Genomic DNA, 25,086 nt, shown 5'->3' with positions numbered 1-25,086 from the left:
TAGATCGAAAGGAGGGCCATGCTGCTCAATGTGCTTGTGTTTTGCTTATCTCCCCTTTAAAGTTGCATATATACATACAGTATACAGTAAATATCACAGACTGCTGCTTTGTTTTTCTTTTCTGCATCGACACACATGTTGCATAAAAATTCTTGTTCCTGAAGCATTTTAGGAAGTTTATAAACATATCACAGATTCTCCCCAGTCAGACTTGATGCTGCATTTAGAAAGGAGTGCCTTAAAGTTGCAGAAGAGCATTAAAAAAAAGTAAGTGTGGATCTTGTATTGTCATACAGTATAATTGTATAACCCTACATTCAGTACATGCATTAGCCACTTTATTGCTGTGAGTAGATTTCAAGTGGATAATAAAATTATACCTAAAAAACAACAAAAAGTTTGAATCAAATGGGAGTCAGATTTTAATTTTTATTGAGTTGTTGTAAGACTTTTGTTTATGCCAGAATGTCATCCATACATAACACATATAATCACATTTCTATTCTTTCTATATTTGTACTTTACTCCTGTGGGAAGCAAAAATATAGCCAAGTCTGCGTCATCCTTACAAAAATTACAATGATATGGAAATATGCTGAATTCTTTGCTGAAGAAATGTAATACATTATTTGGCTATTTTGGGCCTAAACTAACTTTTAAATACTAACTTATTTCATTTTTTTAGAGACTTGTAGATATGAAAATTGGTGTATGGCTTGCAGTATCTGGCATTTCTATCAGAAAGTCAGTCTTTTGGAATAAAAATCTGTTCTTGTTTGCTTTACAGACAACTCAGCCTACAGTAATTCATACTTGCCTACTTTTGAAAATAAGTTTCAGGGAGATTGTAGTTGGTAATAGAAGTTTGCACAGTGCCCCATTGAGGGGTGTGTGTCATGCTCCACCCAAAGGGCGTGTCTAGTTCCATATATGGAGAGATTTTGAAAAGAGATTGGAAACGTGGCACCTAGAACATGGGTGTGTACTGCTACATCTGAGAGGAATCTTTTAAAATTACATATATACAAATGTAGATGAGCCCCAAAGTAAGAGTTACTATACTTGGTAAAGTGTTGGGAAATGCTGCTGATGATTCAATGTAAATGTATACATCTCTCATTCCTTTTTCCCCAAAAAATGTTACAGTGTAATGTAGGCTAGGTGAAATGAGGGAGATTGTTAGACTAATGAGGGAGAGAGGGAGAATGCTACTATTTCAGGGAGTCTCCTGCAGAATGCAGAAGGGTAGGCAACTATGGCCTAATTTACAAGTTGTTTAATGTAAAAGTACTACAGTATGTGCAGCTCTCACATATGTATGTACAAGTAGAAATTTTAGTTTACAAATAGATATTTAAGCCGAGTGTTATGGGTAGGTTTTTAATGTACCCTAATATACCTCCCAACTTTTACTAACCTGCAAGAGGGACATGCAGCGATAGCGGGCGGAAAGGGCTTTTGATGAAGGGGATGAGACTCCTAAAAAAGGAGACAGTTCCACGTGACCCACATTTTTCAAAATTTTGGGGATGTGACCAGCGCTCTGCGAGCAGCTGGGCAGTCCTCAACTGTCCTCCTGTGCTAAATAGATGCTGTGCACATACGTACATCATCTATTCAGTGATCACTGGCTTTCCCAACTGTTCTCCCTGCCCGCAGGAAACTGCGACCTGTGGGAGGGACAGTATGCAATTAGCAGGACTGTCCCGTAATAATCAGGACAGTTGGGTGGTATGCTCTGGGCACTCAGGCAGATGAACTACGCCTTGGAGAGTGATAAAGTAGAGAGAGATGAAGTATAACTTCCAACTTAGTAAATAATTGAAGCAGGACTTCTGTGCCTTGTTTCAGTTTCAAGGGGGGGTGGCCTTGTGGGAATGTTGTGACATGCCCCCATTTTCAACACTGCGGAGGGCATAGCCATAGGTATTTCTATAATTAGTGCTTTGCACACAGGCCGCTGGGTCCAGTGGAGCCCACAATGCACACTCCACACCCAAATATTATACTTCTCTAGAGTCCTGTCCCAGGCCATGTTTGGACACTGCGTATGTGCAGTAGACATTGGCATCTACTCACCATCAGAGAGAAGTCTGAATCCCCTGTCCAGTGCTCTGTGGGCTGCTAGTGAATTGCAGCGCGTATGAAACGGAGAACTAGCCTGCATTCACTATTCGCTTTTGGCGAACAGTGAATATTGAATACAGCGAATAACATTTTCAGAGAAAAAATTCACTGTTTCGCTGATAAACAGCCCAGTTCACTGAAAAAAGCAGTGAATCAAGAGCAGTGGTTCTCAACCTCAGTCCTCAAGTACCCCCAACAGTTCACGTTTTGCAGGTCTCCACCCAGAATCACAGGTGAAATAATTAGCTCCACGTGTGATATTTTTAAATGCCAGTGAATAATGAGTGCATCTGCTAGGTGACCTGGAAAATGTGCACTGTTGGGGCTACTTGAGGACTGAGGTTGCGAACCACTGATCAAGAGCATTGAATACTGGCCTTAGTCTCCAAGGCTTACTACAACTGCCCCAAAATCTAATGGGTGTTACTGTAAATGAAAAGATTGGCTTTGCTATGATGACACACTGAACACTGTAGTCAGAGCTGCGTTACTTAATTGTGATGTTGAAAGTCAAATATGAAATTACTTGTATCACTGAAATCAGTTATTTTGAAATATAGGGGGAAATTTACCAAAATGGATTCGTAAAAAATAGGTGTATTCGTAGGCAGAAATACACCTATTTTTTACACATTTGTATTTTCGGGATTTACAATCCCGAAAATACAACAATTCGTATTCCTAATGATGGGACATTCGTATTTGTATTTACAAATACGAATGTCTACACCATCGATAGGATACGACAGGAATCACCATTTAAAAGAATGGTGGTTCCTGATTTATTAAGCAGCTGTATTGATAATACGGCTGCTAATTGGTGTAAAACAGGCACGCAAATACGACAGGAAAATACACCTTGCTTTCCCTGTCGTATTTGCTTTAAGCCTGCACGGATCAGTCAGATCCGTGCAGGCTTTAGTGTAAAAAAATAGAAAAAATATTTTTTTTTTAAAAACAGCTGTAACCAGCACCAGGCTGAAAGAGCCGGGGTTGGTAATTAAAAATCAGGGAACCCGACAAATAGGGGTTCCCCGATTTTTAACAACCAGCCCCAGGCTCCAGGTCCGGGGCTGGTTCCCAAAAAACAGGGGACAAAATGACTAGGGGTCCCCCGTATTTTAAGAACCAGCCCCAGGCCAAACCAGCCAGCAGGGTAATGCCACAGCCGGTGGGAGACTTTTAATACAAGTCCCCCCGGCCAAAGCATTCAGCCCTACCGACCAGTCAGCCTGGCCAGGGGCCCTGGGGGAGTGGGGACCCCCCCCCTCCAGGACTTACCTGACCAGGCTGAAGCCTGGTGCTGTCCCCGGTGGCCCTGTGCGGTGGCCACCGGGCTGATCCTGGTGTAAAAAATAGAACAATAAACTATTGTTTTAAACTGTGGAACTATGAGTCCCAGCAAGCCTCCCCTGCAAGCTGGGACTTGGTGAACCACAAGTCCCAGCCTGCGGGGCATTAAAGGGCCCGCTGGGTCTTGTAGTTCCACAGTAAAAAAATAGTTAAATAAATACACACTGACACCTGAAAAATAAAAGTTTAATACATACATTACACACACACTGATACTTACCTATCTTGATCCCGTAGGTAGGTCCCAGAGTCTTGATCCGGTGCCTTGTCCTGGTTCCGGATCATGTCGTCTTTCTTTACCATGTCGATCTTCATGTCGGCGTCAGGTCCGGGTCCGAAGAAATCCATGGTGGACATGTGGAAGGAAATCCAACTCACCCAGGTCCTCCATGGAAGTTCTTCTGGCTTGGTCCGACGTAGTCCAGGCATTCTTCCATCTTCTTCCATCTTCTGGCTTCTTTTTCAAGCTGCCGGGTGACTCCGGCGTCTGGACTAAGAATGAATTCTGGCCAATCAGGAGCCCGGAAAGTCGGCTCCTGATTGGCCAGAATTCATTCTTAGTCCAGACGCCGAGGAGGAAACATCTCTGCGGCTCTGACAGTCGGGGAGCTTTGCTGGAGTCGCCGGCAGCTTGAAAAAGAAGCCAGAAGATGGAAGAATGCCTGGACAACGTCGGACCAAGCCAGAAGAACTTCCATGGAGGACCTGGGTGAGTTGGATTTCCTTCCACAGGTCCACCATGGATTTCTTTGGACCCGATCCTGACGCCGATGCCGACATGAAGATCGACATGGTGAAGAAAGACGACATGATCCGGAACCAGGACAAGGCACCGGATCAAGACTCTGGGACCTACCTACGGGATCAAGATAGGTAAGTATCAGTGTGTGTGTAATGTATGTATAAAACTTTTATTTTTCAGGTGTCAGTGTGTATTTATTTAACTATTTTACAAGACCCAGCGGGCCCTTTAATGCCCCGCAGGCTGGGACTTGTGGTTCACCAAGTCCCAGCTTGCAGGGGAGGCTTGCTGGGACTCATAATTCCACAGTTTAAAACAATAGTTTATTGTTCAATTTTTTTACACCAGGATCAGCACGGTGGCCACCGCACAGGGCCACCGGGGACAGCACCAGGCTTCAGCCTGGTCAGGTAAGTCCTGGAGGGGGGGACCCCTTTATTGGGGGGGTCCCCACTCCCCCAGGGCCCCTGGCCAGGCTGACTGGTCGGTAGGGCTGAATGCTTTGGCCGGGGGGACTTGTATAAAAAGTCTCCCCCCGACTGTGGCATTACCCTGCTGGCTGGTTTGGCCTGGGGCTGGTTCTTAAAATACGGGGGACCCCTAGTCATTTTGTCCCCCGTATTTTGGGAACCAACCCCGGACCGCGAGCCTGGGGCTGGTTGTTAAAAATCGGGAACCCCTATTTGTCGGGTTCCCTGATTTTTTTATTACCGGCCCGGCTCTTTCAGCCTGGTGCTGGTTACAGCTGTGGGGGGGCCCCACGCCGGTTTTTTTTATATATATATATATTTTTTTCACACACTGCAGCCTGCACGGAACACAGATTCATGCAGACTGCCAGAAAAATTCGTATTAGCGGACGTATACACTGCCAGCTAATACGAATTCGTACGACATCAGAGGGTTACAAAGCAGTCGTATATGACTGCTTTGTAATTTCCCCTCCGGAACACGACTTTGCATACGACTGAAACAGACGTATGTAGTCGTAGGGAAAATACTAATACGAAAAACTAGGTTTTTCATATTAGTAAATTTCCCCCATAGTATCAATAAGTCATTAGAAGCTAAAATGATAATGGGTGACATTTAATAGAATGAGAGTTTTTCACACTTTCAATATTGCCCATTATCGCACTTTTTAAAAATTGCATTTTTGCCACGGATTCGCATATTTAATGTGCGAATTTTAGGCATGAAAATGTGCGAATTTGAGGTAATGTGCAATTTTGTGTTGGTGAAAAAAAAAGACTGTAACTTTATTACATACACACAACCACACACCTCACTTTTACACCAACATACTTACCGATCCAGGATTCAGCGCTGGTCTCCCTTCTGCATAGAAAGCTCAGCCTGCACTGTCAGCGGGCTGAACCGTCTTTCTCCGGTGCAGATAACAGCAACAGCACGACACAGGCTGAGAGCATGATTGGCCAATGCGTCTCCATGGAGACGCATAGCTCAGCCCTGTTTGGCTGAGCTATGCGTCTCCATGGAGACGTATAAGCCCAAGACGCTATCAGCCTGTGTAGCGCTGGGACTGCGCGACACAGGCTGTTATCTGCATCAGAGAAAGACGGTTCAGCCCGCTGTCAGTGCGGCCTGACCGGCTATGCAGAAGACAGACGGTAAATATGTTGGTGTAAAAGTGAGGTGTGTGGTTGTGTGTATGTAATAAAGTTATACTTCTCTGTGTGTGTGTTTTCTTTTAACATTCTTTTTACAGGTGGACTACAAGTCCCAGCGGGCCCATTAATGCCCTGCATGCTGGGACTTGTGGTTCTCCAAGTCCCAGCCTGCGGGGGAGGTCTGCTGGTACTTGTAGTTCTCCTGTATAAAGCAATGTTAGGTTTGGCAGATTTAACCCTATCAGGCCGGCATCCACTGGCCACGGACGCCGGTGACAGCCCTGGGCTTCAGCCCTGGACGGGTGAAGCCTGGAGGAGGGGACCCCTTTATTGGGGGGGTCCCCACACCTCCAGGTACCCCATCCAAGGCTGACCAGCCACGGTGCTCATGTTTCGGCCGGGGGACCTTATGTAAAAAGTGTCCCCAGGCTGTGGCATGACACTGCGGGCTGTTGGAGCCCGGTGCTGGTTTTTACAAATACGGTGGACCCCCAGATTTTTTGTCTCCTGTATTTTTGGAACCAGGACTGGTCCAAGAGTCTGGGGCTGGTTTCAGAAATACGGGGGGCCCCTACGCTTTTTGTCCCCCATATTTTTGGAGCCAAAAAAAAAACACTTTAACACATTTTTTACCACAGGACCATGCACAGATCTGATCTGTGCAGGGTTCTGGCCAATTCGCATATCAGAACCTGGTCTGATTTTTTGGCGAATTTAAGACACATTTCCCAAATTCGCATCTCATTAAATATGCAAACTGTATACTTTTCAATGGTAAAACATCTGGATGCGAGTTCCGGCGCGAGTAAAAATCGCACTTTCAGAAAGTGCGATTTCGCGGCAAAATCAGCAATTTTTGCAGTTTTCGCATCTCATTAAATATGCAAAAACAGGATTTCGGAAGTTTTTCGCGAAAATTTCGCAAAAGTCACATTTTGGCATCTCATTAAATGCCACCCAATATGTTTAGTGATACAGTGACTCAGATTGGGATAAATGGTTAATCTCTAGTAATAAACCTATGGAGTCTATCTATAGGTGCGAACACACGAAGCAGTATGATCGCTGGCAATATATTGCTCAGCGATCATATTGCTCAGTGTCCTGTTTTCATCTGCGACCAGAGATGGTCGCTGATGAAAATGACACACTGCCGGGAGAATAGGCAGGGGAAGTCACTGGTCGGAGGAGCATGCTCCTCTGACCAGCGACCATTATGGGGCTGAAAACGGGAGAGCGCACCCTTGCGATTTATTGCCGGTGCACACTCCAATCGCTGGCAATATGGTCGCTTTGCGACCATATTGCCAGTGATAAGTGTACTTTGTGTACACAGCTTTAAAATGTTGCTGTGGTAAGTGTCATATTCTTATAGCTGCTTATAAACTGCCATCATCTATCAAGAATGCACTTCCGTGCATAGATAGAGCCAGGTTTATTTATCCGGGTGACGCGCCAGAGCTTTCCGTCTCAGCGTGCTGTTCTCCAAGATGGTGAATGGTGCACTGAGATGGAAAGCTCCAGCTTGCCAGCCGGATGGATAAACCTGGCTCCATCTCTAGGTGAAGGAGGCAGAGCATTGAGCAGAGGGGGTGTGGTCTCATTACAGAAACAGACAGCTCCATTGTCATTTTGGGGCATGCCCAGGGTTCCCAGAGCTACGAGACATGGGTGGGAAGGTTAGTGGAATGTTTAATTAGCAGAACTGTCGCGCTAACAGTTGGAAGGTACGAAAAAAGGGCCTCTTTCTGCACCAGCTTTCCTGATTCTTTACCAAGGTACGGTAGCGAAAAAAGTGTTTGAAGCAATATACCACACTGGATTGTGAAATTTAACAAACTTTTTAGTGTAAATAGTATGTTGTATTTCTCAGACAACTGACATATAACATAAAATTGTTAACTACTGTATGTCTGGTGACTGAGTCTAATTGTATGCATAGGTACGAATATGGCCATTTGCCGGTTATGATTGCATACGACCAGCATCGGCCATATTTTCGGGTAAATACAATTTGTAAATAGGGCAAATTTACTAATCTGCCGTATTGAAGGATTTGTATTTCCCAGATGGTGGCCGTATATACTGTCACCAAATACGAATACCAACTGGGGGTTATACCCAAAAGGGTGTAAACATTTACTACTAACCACTTTTTCATTTACAGGTACCACTCTAAATAATTATCCCATTTTTCTCAGAATTTTTTCTTTTAGCGCTTTTTACCATCCCCTAGGTTATACGGATCAGTCACGTAAAATACAGTTAAAAAAAATTAGAAAAAGTAAATAATAAAAAAACGTCCAGTGGTCCCCTCTTTCCCGATGGCCGTAACCAGCCCGGGATGTAGGCGATCCCCGGTATTTTTAAAACCAGCACCAGGCTCAAGGGCCTTAAGCTATCAGTTCCAAATTGGCCACTAGATGGCCAATTGCGTATTTTAGGGGAGGAGTGGAGAATTTATCATTACATTCTCTGCTATTCAGTGTAATGGATTGGGACAGCGTTTTGTTATTTTACCTGTCCCAGGGATGCCTACATGGAACGAAGGGGACTCGATCTTTGCCAGAGGAGCTGATGAGTATAATTTCCTTATGCAGGTACCCTATGGATATTGTACTGGACAAGGGGACCGATCCTTCGAGTCAAGGTAGGTGAGTATGTATGGGCTTCGGATGTTATAAAGCTTTACTTTTCAGGTGTGCATGTGTGTGTGTGTCTTTACTGGGATATTGATTCTGCTGTGGAACTAAGCGGGCCCATTAATGTCCAGCATGTGGGGGAGGCTTTCTGGGACTCATACTGTAGTTCCACAACAGAACCCAATAGTTATTAATCTATTTTTTTTTTGAACAGTAAAATTAGCCCAGTGCCCACCACCCTGAGGCACTCAGGACAGCCCCAGGCATTAAGGCCAGGCATGGTGAATTCTGGAGGGGGGACTCCTTCATTGGGAGTCCCCACTCCCCCTGGGTCCCTGCCTGGAATGACCAGCCACAGGGTGAATGCTTTGACCGGGGGAACTAATATAAATACTTTCCCCTGGCTGTGGTATTACCCTGCTGGCTTGATACATGGGTGGGTGAGGGTCAGGTGCAAGGATAACGTGTTTGTGGTAGTTTGGTTGGGGATGGTGTGTGCGGGGTAGTGGCAGGTGCGGGTATACTGTGTGTGGTGGAGTTACACGTAAGGGTGCGGAGCCTGTGGGTGCTGTTAGATGGTGGGGTGAGTAGTGGACAGTAGCGGTGCAGGTGTGGGTGGCGGAGCTTTGGTGAGGGTGATGTTTTGGTTGGTGGAGGGATGGGTGTGTGCGTAGTGGGGAAGTTTGAAGGGTACTTGTTTCCTAGCAGGGCGCCCAGATTTATTACATACGCAAACATACTGAAATTGCGTCACATCGCATCACGTATAGTAGTAGATGCTATTTTCCTGTTCCCGCTCCCTGTCATTCGTGCCACCTGTCAAATCCTCTCAGAAATCACTCTGAGGTGATATTCTGTCATGAGAAGAAGCATACGTCAGAGCTGGTGGTGATTTTTGGAGTTTCTTTACTGTTTTATTGCGATTATTGAGATGGCTGGATCTATGAATGCATTCTCGCTGCAGCCTTTTTCCAATCACATGATCTGCTTACGGTGGTGCAGAATTGCGCAAATGGGCACGCCATGCGCCTTTCTTTAAAGGAGTCGATGTGGCGCTGCCATATGAAAGTGTGTCGGCTGAAGGTGAGCCTGAGAGCGGCACACTGGTTTCCAGGGTGCCGCTTGTCGTTTGTGACCATGGTGCGGTTCATTTATTCGTGGGCCCAGGAGCTCACCTCTATCGATATTGCAGCCAGCAGCTGGACATATAAAAAAAACGGCTGTTCTCTATAACCGCTGGATGCGTGAGGCATGCGCCATGGACCTAATGGCGCAGCCCCAGTGGAGGATTGGTGGACCTGGCCACATAGTTGAAGTGGATGAGACCCTTTTTCGTGAAGAGGAAGAACAATGCTAAAGACAGAGACTGACTCATCGCACACAAAAACAAAGGTGTTAGTGTGACAGTGCCCCTGTACGGTGTGGTGCAAGATGGCGTACCTTAATCTGGAGCTGGTGACGGCGGCGGCTTCTGGATTCTTTGCGGCTTCTGCTGGGGAACCTGTGGCAGGGAACGGCACAACCCAAGGGACCCACAAAAGACAACTCTACCACGATTAGCAGCGACAGTAATTCATTTACTAACACACGGATTGACCGCTGCAATATCTCAATGACAAATGACAAGAAGAAATACTCAATGAACAAACATCTACAGTAAAGCATACAATTAAACAATAATCATTCTATCTAGCAATCAATTTAAATGGCTCAGAAACTTCAATATAATCTATTGGCAAATGAATCAACATACACAGTCACGTGTCAACATAATGGTCCCACGTCGACATATATCCTCACTTTGAATTAGGACCTAACTTAGTGTGCACACTGACTACGAGCATGGCCGAGCAAATTAACAATCCCTTCAATAGGGTACAGGCGGGTTCCCGTTACCTAGGGCAACCCCCTGCTAGACATACAACGAAGGCTGTAGATATAGGCTTGGCAGTGGTGGCAAATCTGGTATACAGCCAGAGGGGTGTTGCAGGTGTCTCTGGGCTGCTAATGTTGCAGGGTGATCAGCACCCCAATAACAGTTGTCCCCTATGAAGTGGAGAGCCACTTCCATAGCTGGGTAAAGTGGGCCAATGTGGGGTGCAGGCCAGCCTGGGGGTAGGGGTGCTCCTGTACCTTAACTCTCAGCTGCAGATGCCAGCTCCTGCTGGTCATGACTCTTCAGGGTCTCTCACTCCTCTCTGGGTCTCTCACTCCTCTCTGGGTCTCACTCTGCTGGCCAGTCACGCTGCCTGGCACCTATCAGCAGCACCTGATCTCCTCTTCAGTGCAGGACAGGGGAACAGCTTCTCCATTCACTGCACACACGCTGCTGGGTTTTCTACTTCTCCTCTCTCTGCCTGAGTATCACCCTGCTTCCAGCACTCTTCTCACTCTCTGCACACTTCCTCCCTCTCACCTTGCTGCTGGGATCACCTCTGACCTCTTAGCTTCCTGTCACAAGTGCAGGGGAGCTGGGACACTAGCTGTCTGTTAACCCCTCACAGCCCTGCTGTTTCTATAAAAATGCAGTTTTTTCTCTGAGCAGCATTAGCTGCAATTGACCTTCTTTGAGGGCACAGGGACACCTCTGGGGTGGACTGCCACATTAGATTTTAGGAAGGCTGATTTTGTAGAGATGGGAAACTCTGTAAGGGATTCTTTGGCAGAGTGGAGGAACTTGGAAGGAGTGCAGGATAAGTGGGAAAAATGTAAAAGTGCAATTCTAAAAGCAACAGAACTTTGTGTCAAAAGAGTTAGGAAAAACACAAGAAAAAGAAAGCCATTGTGGTTTGCAAAAGAAGTAGCAAGTATTGTGAAAGCAAAAAAGTTGGCTTTTAAGAAATTTAAGCAGACGCATAAGAATGTGGACAAAGAGGTATATCTTGTTAGACAGAAGGAGGCTAAGAAGGTTATCAGATGTGCAAAAGCACAGGCTGAATAGAAAATGGCCCAGTCAGTGGGTAAAGGGGGGAAAACTTTTTTTAGGTATATAAGTGAAAGGAGAAAAACAAAAAGTGGAATAATTAGCCTGAAGACAGAGAGTGGAAGGTTTCTTGAGGGGGACAATGTAATAGCAGATAAATGTATAATTATTTCTGCTCAATATTCACTGCTGAAAGAGAGGGGAAGGGGCCACAGTTAAGTTGCAAGTATAGTCAGAAAACTGAGGGAGAGACAAGTACATTTACAGAAGTTCTCACAGAACTCTCAAAACAAAGTGGATAAATCAATGGGGCCAGATGGGATACATCCAAGAATACTAAAAGAGCTTAAAGGGGAACTGGTATATAACGCCTGTACATTGTGCACTGTGTCAGTATTTTTCACATCATGTCTGAGCAGCAGTCTGTGGCTTTGGGGGAGGGAGCCCATATTACATTGTGCGCATGTAGTGTTTGTACACTAAAATTTGCCCCTGAAGAGATGGCCAAGGGGGGCTTGTGTATTGCTTGCGCTGGTGTGAGACCCATGGGCAGTGAACCCCAGAGGGTTGAGCAACCGGAGCCTGCGTGGGCCAGTGCCATGGGCAGGTCTGTAAATGCCTTAGTGCAATTGTTGGACCGGCAGAGTGATGTTATGGTATCTTCCCCTAGACCTATGTCATCCTCTCAGCAGTCCTCTGGCTCCTTGCCTCTGACCCAAGCAGATCCTGGATTCTTACAGGTTATGCAGGACACTGCAAAAGGGATTAGCAGATTTAATGATTTGCTGGACAGATTTGATAGTGATACTGTGGCAACCCCTAAAAGGTCTTATTCTGTGCCTTTGCTTACTGTTGATTATGGAGAGGAAGGAGAGTGCACAGACATCCCCTGGGATCAGGGTGATGATTCTGAGGATGCCTCGGCCCCAGGGGTGGAGGATTTGATAGCTGCTTTTAAGCAGGCCTTAGATTTGTCTGATGAGGACAAGACTCCTTTAAAGGGGTGTTTAAACTGCAGCGTAAAGAGGCTGTTTCCTTCCCTGCAGACGAAGGTTGGAAAACGCCCGATAAGAGGCTTCAGATGCCTAAGAGGTCTTTAAGTCTCTGTCCCATGCCTGAGGCACATGCAGACCTCTGGGAGAAAGTACCCGTTGTGGATGCTTCTGTGGCACGGCTTTCTAAAGCTACTGTGCTACCAGTCCAAGGGGGTGCGGCCTTTAAGGACCCCGTGGACTAGAAACTTGAAGGGAATCTCAAGGCAATATTTGAAGGGGTGGGATTCACTTTATGCCCCCTTATCGCGTCAGCCTGGGTCTCTAAGGCCATGATTGTTTGGGCTAGCAATAAGTGTACTATTTTGGATGCTGATGCAAGTGTATTGCTGCTAGCTGAAAAGCTGAAAGCAGCTGTTGAGTATGTAGTTGAGGCTGAGGAAGAAGCACTTAAAATGGCTTCCAGAGTATCCACTGTGTCCGTCAATGCCAGGAGAGTCCTTTGGCTCAAGGCCTGGGAGGCGGATAATGAATCAAAAAAGGCCTTAGAGGCGTTGGCATTTAAGGGAAAGTTGTTATTTGGTTCTGAGTTGGAAGAAATTATTAAACAGGCCACGGGAGGCAAAAGTACTTTTCTGCCTGCCCCAGCAGCTAAACAAGCTTCCAGGTTTTCAGCTTTTCGGCCTTCCTTTCGGCCTTCCCCTAGAGGGGGAGCGTCCTTTCGAGGACAATCTTTTAGGGGGAAGTTCCAGTCATCTAAAGGCAAGGCCCCTAAGTCCAGATTCGGTTCCTTTCACAAGAAACCGAACACCAAAACTGATGAGAAACCCTCAGCATGACTGCCTGGGGAGTCCCCTGTCGGTCATCAAAGTGGGGGGGTCATCTGCATTGGTTCCGGGAAGCTTGGGCATTGTTGGACCGGGATCCTTGGGTGTTGGACATTGTATCCCAGGGATACAGGATTCCTTTCAGGGGTCTTCCTCCAAGAAGATTTCTACCCACACCACTGCCAAAGGAGTCTTGGCTCCGTTCTGCTCTTTTGGGGGCGGCACAGTGCCTTTTAGAAAAAGGAGTGGTGATTCCGGTTCCTCGAGCGGAGTGGAAGAAAGGCTTTTATTCCACTCTGTTTTTGGTGCCCAAGCCAGACGGTACCTTCAGACCGATTTTAAACTTAAAGTCTTTAAATCTCCACCTGTGGGTAGACCATTTCAAGATGGAATCTCTGCGGTCTGTACTTCTAAGCCTGGACCAGGGAGAATTTTTGGCGTCCATGGATGTCCAGGACGCATATCTTCATGTCCCTATTCACCCGGAGCACCAAGCTCTTCTGAGGTTTGCTATAGGAGACCAGCATTTTCAATTCCAGGCGTTGCCCTTTGGACTGGCCACAGCTCCAAGGGTATTCACCAAGATCATGTCGGTGATGGCGGCCGCCCTCCGACTGAGGGGTATCATTGTGATACCTTATCTGGACGACCTGCTGTTTAAGGCAGAGTCGTCGGCGACTTTGCAGAAACACTTAGAGGAAGCCATTCAGTTTTTGCAGGTGCACGGTTGGCTTTTAAACTTACAAAAGTCTCAACTTGTGCCGTCACAGAGAATCCAGTTCTTGGGGGTGATCCTGGATACCCATTTACATCAGGTATTTCTACCGGAGACAAAGGCCAAGGACATGACTCTCCTGGTTCGGGAGATCCTGGGGTCTCTGAATCCATCGGTATGGAGGTGTCTCAAGTTGCTGGGAAAAATGGTGGCGACTTTCGAGACGCTGCAGTTTGCCAGGTTCCACTCCCAGATCTTCCAGTGGAACATTCTGACATCCTGGTCGGGGAACACGCAGGCCATGAAGTCAGAGAGGATAGAACTGACTCAAGAAACCCGGTCCTCCCTGAACGGGTGGACGGAGGTGGATTCCCTTCAGTGGGGTCGGTCTCTACAGTCTTGGGACTGGCTGATAGTCACTACTGGACTAGGGAGGAGTCAGCCTTGCTGATCAACATTCTAGAACTGCGGGCCGTTTGGATGGTGCTATCCCTGGCAGGAGACAGATTGCAGGGTCTTCCTTTGCGGATTCAGTTGGACAATGCCACGGCTGTGGCGTACCTGAATCATCAGGGGGCACACGCAGCAAACTGGCCATGTGGGAGGTTTCCCGGATCTTCTTGTGGGCGGAGCAGAAGGTTCCAGCGTTATCGGCGATATTCATCCCCGGGGTGAAAAATGTCGAGGCCGATTTCCTGAGCAGGGAGGAGCTCCTCGTAGGGGAATGGAGTCTGAACCCACACATATTCCATTCAGATTACAGTGCGTTGGAGGACCCCGGAGGTGGATTTTATGGCAACCAGGTTCAACCATCAGGTACCCAGGTTCTATGCCAGGACAAGAGATCCTTTGGCCGAAGCGGTGGATGCAATGGCTATTCCCTGGGAGGGGATTCTAGTATGTATTTTCCCGCCGATTCCAATGCTGGCGAGAGTTCTGAAAAGTATCGAGTCCCAAGGAATCCCAGTGATTCTGATAGCCCCAGATTGGCCAAGGAGGTCTTGGTACTCGAGTGTTCAGAGACTGTCTGTGGACTCGTGGCGTCTACCTCAGAGGTCAGATCTGTTAAGTCAAGGCCCGTTCTTTCACCTGGATTTAGCTCGGCTAAATTTGACGGCTTGGCTATTGAAACCGCCATCTTAAAAAGCAAGGGTTTCTCGGAGGCTGTGGTGAATACTATGGTAAAGGCCAGGAAGTCGGTGTTTTCTGTCAACTACTATAGAGTTTGGAAGACCTATATTAGATGGTGTGAGAGACAGAAATCTCATACTTCCAGGTTTTGACTTTCTAAGTTGCTTGAATTCTTGCAGGATGGTTTTTCGTCTGGCCTCAGTCTTCAGTCGCTCAAGGTACAGATTTCAGCTCTGCCAATATATTTCCAGAAGAGGATAGCGACTCTGCCAGAGGTGCAGACCTTCCTTCAAGGAGTTTCTAGATTGAAACCTCCATACAAGCAACCAGTGGCTCCCTGGGATTTGTCTCTGGTGCTGGAGTGTCTTCAAAGAGCCGTTAAGGTCGGCTGACCTTAAGTTCCTTGTCACGGATCTGCTTATTCAAGCTTACATGACTTTCTGTTTCTCAATCTGAATCAGTTCTGTCTGCATTCATGCTGCCAGTCAGTCTATGCATTGCTGGCTCCTTGATTGTGCAGCTGAGTAGAATCCAGTCTAAAACTGAAATCACCTGTAACCCTTTGCTGTCCTGTTCCCTGTTGCTCACCTGTTAAATTCACACTGAAGTATCCTGGATTCCTGCCTCAGTTTGCAGAATGCCCTCTGTCCTTTCCTCCAATCAATGCAAGGCAGGGGGGTTAAATATCCTGCTCACAGACCCAGAAACTGCCTTCAACAACTTGTCTTCCTGTTGCATGTGCTGGATGCTCTGTGCTGTTTAAGCTTGCTTCCTGGAATCCCTGCATGAGTCTTCAGCGTTCAGCTCCCAGAGGCTCTGCTTGTCCGACTGATCCAGTGCTCCCGGTCTGGTCCACAAATTGTCCTATTCCTGCTCCAGTTCCTGCTCATCTAGTTCCTGTGTTTATCCTCGGTTTTCTTCAGTTATTTGTTATATGCCAAGTCGGCCATTTCAGTTCTGTTATCTCCGTCACCTGTTCCTGCGTCAACACCAAGTCGGTCATTTCAGTTCAGTTATCTTAGTCACCTGTTCCTGTGTCAACGCCAAGTCGGTCATTTCAGTTCAGTTATTCCCATGACCTGTTCCTGTGTCAACGCCAAGTCAGCCATTTCTGTTCAGTTATTCCCATGACCTGTTCCTGTAGTAAAGCCAAGTCGGCCTTTGGTTTCCATTATACAGTCGGAGTGTCAACACCAAGGCGGCAAGTTCAGTTCCTTTATTTCCTGTGTTCATTCTACGGAGGTCTACCCGGTCATCCAAGTTATACTCCAGCCTGTCGCAGCCAGTCAGACTTTCATTTGTCCCACTTGCCTTCCGACCAGAAACTCCTACATCAAGTTCTCAACTGCGCAACCTCTCATCGTCAGTGAGCACTTCTAGGGAGGGGCCGCTACCTGCTGTCCAGACGCAGCAAAATCCAAACCTCCTTGCGGGGGTCCCTGGCGAAGACCGCTAGGCAGTTAGACTCCGCTCCCTCATCAAGAAGTTCAGCCAAGTCTCACATCCAGGGGGTTTATGCGCATGTCCTATATCCAACCCGCTACGCTTCCAGCTCCCCAAACACAGCCCGTCCCGGTACCGCAGCCTGTGACTGATCCACAATAACCATCCAGTGTGACAGTTTGCACCAGCCACCAGACCACCAAGGTCACGACTGAGTCCACAAACTCCTAGTCGTGACAGTTTGCTGAAGGCCCATGGACTTGGTCTGTGACCAAAGTGTTTGGTCAGTGTGCAATAAGGATATGCATACGACCAGCATCAGCCATATTTTTGGGTAAAAACAATTTGTAAATAGGGCAAATTTACTAATCTGCCGTATTGAAGGATTTGTATTTCCCAGATAGTGGCCGTATATAGTGTCACCAAATCCGAATACCAACTGGGGGTTATACCCAAAAGGGTGTAAACATTTACTACTAACCACTTTTTCATTTACAGGTACCACTCTAAATAATTATCCCATTTTTCTCCAAAATTTTTCTTTTAGCGCTTTTTACCATCCCCTAGGTTATACGGATCAGTCACGTAAAATACAGTTAAAAAAAAATAGAAAAAGTAAATAATAAAAAAACGTCCAGTGGTCCCCTCTTTCCCAATGGCCGTAACCAGCCCGGGATGTAGGCGATCCCCGGTATTTTTAAAACCAGCACCAGGCTCAAGGGCCTTAAGCTATCAGCTCCAAATTGGCCACTAGATGGCCAATTGCGTATTTTAGGGGAGGAGTGGAGAATTTATCATTACATTCTCTGCTATTCAGTGTAATGGATCGGGACAGCGTTTTGTTATTTTACCTGTCCCAGGGATGCCTACATGGAACGAAGGGGACTCGATCTTTGCCAGAGGAGCTGGTAAGTATAATTTCCTTATGCAGGTACCCTATGGATATTGTACTGGACAAGGGGACCGATCCTTCGAGTCAAGGTAGGTGAGTATGTATGGGCTTCGGATGTTATAAAGCTTTACTTTTCAGGTTTGCATGTGTGTGTGTGTGTCTTTACTGGGATATTGATTCTGCTGCGGAACTAAGTGGGCCCATTAATGTCCAGCATGTGGGGGAGGCTTTCTGGGACTCATACTGTAGTTCCACAACAGAACCCAATAGTTATTAATCTATTTTTTTTTTTGAACAGTAAAATTAGCCCAGTGCCCACCACCCTGAGGCACTGGGGACAGCCCCAGGCTTCAGGCCAGGCATGGTGAATTCTGGAGGGGGGACTCCTTCATTGGGAGTCCCCACTCCCCCTGGGTCCCTGCCTCGAATGACCAGCCACAGGGTGAATGCTTTGACCGGGGGAACTAATATAAATACTTTCCCCTGGCTGTGGTATTACCCTGCTGGCTTGATACATGGGTGGGTGAGGGTCAGGTGCGAGGATAACATGTTTGTGGTAGTTTGGTTGGGTATGGTGTGTGCGGGGTAGTGGCAGGTGCGGGTATACTGTGTGTGGTGGAGTTACACGTAAGGGTGCGGAGCCTGTGGGTGCTGTTAGATGGTGGGGTGAGTAGTGGACAGTAGCGGTGCAGGTGTGGGTGGCGGAGCTTTGGTGAGGGTGATGTTTTGGTTGGTGGAGGGATGGGTGTGTGCGTAGTGGGGAAGTTTGAAGGGTACTCGTTTCCTAGCAGGGCGCCCAGATTTATTACATACGCAAACATACTGAAATTGCGTCACATCGCATCACGTATAGTAGTAGATGCTATTTTCCTGTTCCCGCTCCCTGTCATTCGTGCCACCTGTGAAATCCTCTCAGAAATCACTCTGAGGTGATATTCTGTCATGAGAAGAAGCATACGTCAGAGCTGGTGGTGATTTTTGGAGTTTCTTTACTGTTTTATTGCGATTATTGAGATGGCTGGATCTATGAATGTATTCTCGCTGCAGCCTTTTTCCAATCACATGATCTGCTTACGGTGGTGCAGAATTGCGCAAATGGGCACGCCATGCGCCTTTCTTTAAAGGAGTCGATGTGGCGCTGCCATATGAAAGTGTGTCGGCTGAAGGTGAGCCTGAGAGCGGCACACCAGGGTGCCGCTTGTCGTTTGTGACCATGCTGCGGGTCATTTATTCGTGGGCCCAGGAGCTCACCTCTATCGATATTGCAGCCAGCAGCTGGACATATAAAAAAAACGGCTGTTCTCTATAACCGCTGGATGTGTGAGGCATGCGCCATGGACCTAATGGCGCAGCCCCTGTGGAGGATTGGTGGACCTGGCCACATAGTTGAAGTGGACGAGACCCTTTTTCGTGAAGAGGAAGAACAATGCTAAAGACAGAGACTGACTCATCGCACACAAAAACAAAGGTGTTAGATTTTAGGAAGGCTGATTTTGTAGAGATGGGAAACTCTGTAAGGGATTCTTTGGCAGAGTGGAGGAACTTGGAAGGAGTGCAGGATAAGTGGGAAAAATGTAAAAGTGCAATTCTAAAAGCAACAGAACTTTGGCCCTTATTCTGATCGGTGCGGATATTCCCGCTTGCGTACGGCCCGCCGATGTTTATCGTCTGCGCATGTGCAGAGGTCACTCTGCGCATGTGTAGGCGATTTCGCCGCATGGATTCTTTATACGCCGCACAGGGGGCGTAGAGGGGCGTGAGGGGCTACTTATCCTCATTACCCTATGCATACGCCCCGCGTTTCATGGGCGTTCCCATGCAAACGCGGGGCGTATGCATGGTAATGAGGCCGTGACGCGTGGGTACGGGGCGGGCATCTGACATCGCCGGATGTCAGCTGCCCGCCCCCATACAAGATTTCACACGGACAAGTGTCCGTGTGGTCTTGTGTTGCGGGACCTGGTGGAGCGTGCGGCCCTGCATTCGATGTTCGGCGACCATCGAATGCAGGGGCTGCTCCCACCATGGAGGAGGCGTATCCCCGTCCACATTCATGCGGACCGCCACATATCCGCATACGGACGGAGGTGGCGATCCGTATGGAAGGCGGGGATTCGCCAAGACGGACATCACCGCATATTTCTGATCGGGCAGCACCGATCAGAATAAGGCCCTTTGTGTCAAAAGAGTTAGGTAAAACACAAGAAAAAGCAAGCCATTGTGGTTTGCAAAAGAAGTAGCAAGTATTGTGAAAGCAAAAAAGTTGGCCTTTAAGAAATTTAAGCAGACGCATAAGAATGTGGACAAAGAGGTGTATCTTGTTAGACAGAAGAAGGCTAAGAAGGTTATCAGATGTGCAAAAGCACAGGCTGAATAGAAAATGGCCCAGTCAGTGGGTAAAGGGGGGAAAACTTTTTTTAGGTATATAAGTGAAAGGAGAAAAACAAAAAGTGGAATAATTAGCCTGAAGACAGAGAGTGGAAGGTTTCTTGAGGGGGACAATGTAATAGCAGATAAATTTATAATTATTTCTGCTCAGTATTCACTGCTGAAAGAGAGGGGAAGGGGCCACAGTTAAGTTGCAAGTATAGTCAGAAAACTGAGGGAGAGACAAGTACATTTACAGAAGTCCTCACAGAACTCTCAAAACAAAGTGGATAAATCAATGGGGCCAGATGGGATACATCCAAGAATACTAAAAGAGCTTAAAGGGGAGCTGGTATATAACGCCTGTACATTGTGCACTGTGTCAGTATTTTTCACATCATGTCTGAGCAGCAGTCTGTGGCTTTGGGGGAGGGAGCTTACGGTGGTGCAGAATTGCGCAAATGGGCACGCCATGCGCCTTTCTTTAAAGGAGTCGATGTGGCGCTGCCATATGAAAGTGTGTCGGCTGAAGGTGCGCATGTAGTGTTTGTATACTAAAATTTGCCCCTGAACAGATGGCCAAGGGGGGCTTGTGTATTGCTTGCGCTGGTGTGAGACCCATGGGCAGTGAACCCCAGAGGGTTGAGCAACCGGAGCCTGCGTGGGCCAGTGCCATGGGCAGGTCTGTAAATGCCTTAGTGCAATTGTTGGACAGGCAGAGTGATGTTATGGTATCTTACCCTAGACCTATGTCATCCTCTCAGCAGTCCTCTGGCTCCTTGCCTCTGACCCAAGCAGATCCTGGATTCTTACAGGTTATGCAGGACACTGCAAAAGGGATTAGCAGATTTAATGATTTGCTGGACAGATTTGATAGTGATACTGTGGCGACCCCTAAAAGGTCTTATTCTGTGCCTTTGCTTACTGTTGATTGTGGAGAGGAAGGAGAGTGCACAGACATCCCCTGGGATCAGGGTGATGATTCTGAGGATGCCTCGGCCCCAGGGGTGGAGGATTTGATAGCTGCTGTTAAGCTGGCCTTAAATTTGTCTGATGAGGACAAGACTCCTGTAAAAGGGGTGTTTAAACTGCAGCGTAAAGAGGCTGTTTCCTTCCCTGCAGACGAAGGTTTACAGGATATTTTGGAAGGGGCTTGGAAAACGCCCGATAAGAGGCTTCAGATGCCTAAGAGGTATTTAAGTCTCTATCCCATGCCTGAGGCACATGCAGACCTCTGGGAGAAAGTACCCGTTGTGGATGCTTCTGTGGCACGGCTTTCTAAAGCTACTGTGCTACCAGTCCAAGGGGGTGCGGCCTTTAAGGACCCCGTGGACAAGAAACTTGAAGGGAACCTCAAGGCAATATTTGAAGGGGTGGGATTCACTTTATGCCCCCTTATCGCGTCAGCCTGGGTCTCTAAGGCCATGATTGTTTGGGCTAGCAATTTGTGTACTATTTTGCATGCTGATGCAAGTATATTGCTGCTAGCTGAAAAGCTGAAAGCAGCTGCTGAGTATGTAGTTGAGGCTGAGGAAGAAGCACTTAAAATGGCTTCCAGAGTATCCACTGTGTCCGTCAATGCCAGGAGAGTCCTTTGGCTCAAGGCCTGGGAGGCGGATAATGAATCAAAAAAGGCCTTAGAGGCGTTGGCATTTAAGGGAAAGTTGTTATTTGGTTTTGAGCTTGAAGAAATTATTAAACAGGCCACGGGAGGCAAAAGTATTTTTCTGCCTGCCCCAGCAGCTAAACAAGCTTCCAGGTTTTCAGCTTTTCGGCCTTCCTTTCGGCCTTCCCCTAGAGGGGGAGCGTCCTTTCGAGGACAATCTTTTAGGGGGAAGTTCCAGTCGTCTAAAGGCAAGGCCCCTAAGTCCAGATTCGGTTCCTTTCACAAGAAACCGAACACCAAAACTGATGAGAAACCCTCAGCATGACTGCCTGGGGAGTCCCCTGTCGGTCATCAAAGTGGGGGGGTCATCTGCATTGGTTCCGGGAAGCTTGGGCATTGTTGGACCGGGATCCTTGGGTGTTGGACATTGTATCCCAGGGATACAGGATTCCTTTCAGGGGTCTTCCTCCGAGAAGATTTCTACCCACACCACTGCCAAAGGAGTCTTGGCTCCGTTCTGCTCTTTTGGGGGCGGCACAGTTCCTTTTAGAAAAAGGAGTGGTGATTCCGGTTCCTCGAGCGGAGTGGAAGAAAGGCTTTTATTCCACTCTGTTTTTGGTGCCCAAGCCAGACGGTACCTTCAGACCGATTTAAAACTTAAAGTCTTTAAATCTCCACCTGTGGGTAGACCATTTCAAGATGGAATCTCTGCGGTCTGTGCTTCTAAGCCTGGACCAGGGAGAATTTTTGGCGTCCATGGATGTCCAGGACGCATATCTTCATGTCCCTATTCACCCGGAGCACCAAGCTTTTCTGAGGTTTGCTATAGGAGACCAGCATTTTCAATTCCAGGCGTTGCCCTTTGGACTGGCCACAGCTCCAAGGGTATTCACCAAGATCATGTCGGTGATGGCAGCCGCCCTCCGACTGAGGGGTATCATTGTGATACCTTATCTGGACGACCTGCTGTTCAAGGCAGAGTCGGCGGCGACTTTGCAGAAACATTTAGAGGAAGCCATTCAGTTTTTGCAGGTTCACGGTTGGCTTTTAAACTTACAAAAGTCTCAACTTGTGCCGTCACAGAGAATCCAGTTCTTGGGGGTGATCCTGGATACCCATTTACATCAGGTATTTCTACCGGAGACAAAGGCCAAGGACATGTCTCTCCTGGTTCGGTAGATCCTGGGGTCTCCGAATCCATCGGTATGGAGGTGTCTCAAGTTGCTGGGAAAAATGGTGGCGACTTTCGAGACGCTGCAGTTTGCCAGGTTCCACTCCCAGATCTTCCAGTGGAACATTCTGACATCCTGGTCGGGGAACACGCAGGCCATGAAGTCAGAGAGGATAGAACTGACTCAAGAAACCCGGTCCTCCCTGAACGGGTGGACGGAGGTGGATTCCCTTCAGTGGGGTCGGTCTCTACAGTCTTGGGACTGGCTGATAGTCACTACTGGACTAGGGAGGAGTCAGCCTTGCTGATCAACATTCTAGAACTGCAGGCCGTTTGGATGGTGCTATCCCTGGCAGGAGACAGATTGCAGGGTCTTCCTTTGCGGATTCAGTTGGACAATGCCACGGCTGTGGCGTACCTGAATCATCAGGGGGCACACGCAGCAAACTGGCCATGTGGGAGGTTTCCCGGATCTTCTTGTGGGCGGAGCAGAAGGTTCCAGCGTTATCGGCGATATTCATCCCCGGGGTGAAAAATGTTGAGGCCGATTTCCTGAGCAGGGAGGAGCTCCTCGTAGGGGAATGGAGTCTGAACCCACACATATTCCAGCAGATTACAGTGTGTTGGAGGACCCCGGAGGTGGATTTTATGGCAACCAGGTTCAACCATCAGGTACCCAGGTTCTATGCCAGGACAAGAGATCCTTTGGCCGAAGCGGTGGATGCAATGGCTATTCCCTGGGAGGGGATTCTAGTATGTATTTTCCCGCCGATTCCAATGCTGGCGAGAGTTCTGAAAAGTATCGAGTCCCAAGGAATCCCAGTGATTCTGATAGCCCCAGATTGGCCAAGGAGGTCTTGGTACTCGAGTGTTCAGAGACTGTCTGTGGACTCGTGGCGTCTACCTCAGAGGTCAGATCTGTTAAGTCAAGGCCCGTTCTTTCACCTGGATTTAGCTCGGCTAAATTTGACGGCTTGGCTATTGAAACCGCCATCTTAAAAAGCAAGGGTTTCTCGGAGGCTGTGGTGAATACTATGGTAAAGGCCAGGAAGTCGGTGTCTTCTGTCAACTACTATAGAGTTTGGAAGACCTATATTAGATGGTGTGAGAGACAGAAATCTCATACTTCCAGGTTTCGACTTTCTAAGTTGCTTGATTTCTTGCAGGATGGTTTTTCGTCTGGCCTCAGTCTTCAGTCGCTCAAGGTACAGATTTCAGCTCTGCCAATATATTTCCAGAAGAGGATAGCGACTCTGCCAGAGGTGCAGACCTTCCTTCAAGGAGTTTCTAGATTGAAACCTCCATACAAGCAACCAGTGGCTCCCTGGGATTTGTCTCTGGTGCTGGAGTGTCTTCAAAGAGCCGTTAAGGTCGGCTGACCTTAAGTTCCTTGTCACGGATCTGCTTATTCAAGCTTACATGACTTTCTGTTTCTCAATCTGAATCAGTTCTGTCTGCATTCATGCTGCCAGTCAGTCTATGCATTGCTGGCTCCTTGATTGTGCAGCTGAGTAGAATCCAGTCTAAAACTGAAATCACCTGTAACCCTTTGCTGTCCTGTTCCCTGTTGCTCACCTGTTAAATTCACACTGAAGTATCCTGGATTCCTGCCTCAGTTTGCAGAATGCCCTCTGTCCTTTCCTCCAATCAATGCAAGGCAGGGGGGTTAAATATCCTGCTCACAGACCCAGAAACTGCCTTCAACAACTTGTCTTCCTGTTGCATGTGCTGGATGCTCTGTGCTGTTTAAGCTTGCTTCCTGGAATCCCTGCATGAGTCTTCAGCGTTCAGCTCCCAGAGGCTCTGCTTGTCCGACTGATCCAGTGCTCCCGGTCTGGTCCACAAATTGTCCTATTCCTGCTCCAGTTCCTGCTCATCTAGTTCCTGTGTTTATCCTCGGTTTTCTTCAGTTATTTGTTATATGCCAAGTCGGCCATTTCAGTTCTGTTATCTCCGTCACCTGTTCCTGCGTCAACACCAAGTCGGTCATTTCAGTTCAGTTATCTTAGTCACCTGTTCCTGTGTCAATGCCAAGTCAGCCATTTCTGTTCAGTTATTCCCATCACCTGTTCCTGTAGTAAAGCCAAGTCGGCCTTTGGTTTCCATTATACAGTCGGAGTGTCAACACCAAGTCGGCAAGTTCAGTTCCTTTATTTCCTGTGTTCATTCTACGGAGGTCTACCCGGTCATCCCAGTTATACTCCAGCCTGTCGCAGCCAGTCAGACTTTCATTTGTCCCACTTGCCTTCCGACCAGAAACTCCTACATCAAGTTCTCAACTGTGCAACCTCTCATCGTCAGTGAGCACTTCTAGGGAGGGGCCGCTACCTGCTGTCCAGATGCAGCAAAATCCAAACCTCCTTGCGGGGGTCCCTGGCGAAGACCGCTAGGCAGTTAGACTCCGCTCCCTCATCAAGAAGTTCAGCCAAGTCTCACATCCAGGGGGTTTATGCGCATGTCCTATATCCAACCCGCTACGCTTCCAGCTCCCCAAACACAGCCCGTCCCGGTACCGCAGCCTGTG

At 47.7% G+C, this 25,086-nt stretch overlaps 1 protein-coding gene across 1 annotated transcript in view; it reads left to right on the top strand.

The window, feature by feature from the left end:
- Nucleotides 1-212: 212 nt before the first annotated feature.
- The window catches only part of GPR141 (G protein-coupled receptor 141), a 57,160-nt gene continuing 32,286 nt past the window's right edge, over nucleotides 213-25,086 (top strand). The window contains exon 1 of the mRNA XM_083186326.1: nucleotides 213-267. The gene's annotated coding sequence lies outside the window, so the exon portion shown is untranslated. The remainder of the gene's footprint in view (nucleotides 268-25,086) is intronic.

Source organism: Crinia signifera, chromosome 5, assembly GCF_055691185.1.
Source record: "Crinia signifera chromosome 5, ASM5569118v1, whole genome shotgun sequence".
NCBI classification, from domain to species: domain Eukaryota; kingdom Metazoa; phylum Chordata; class Amphibia; order Anura; family Myobatrachidae; genus Crinia; species Crinia signifera.
This window is presented reverse-complemented; position numbering and strand designations above follow the sequence as displayed.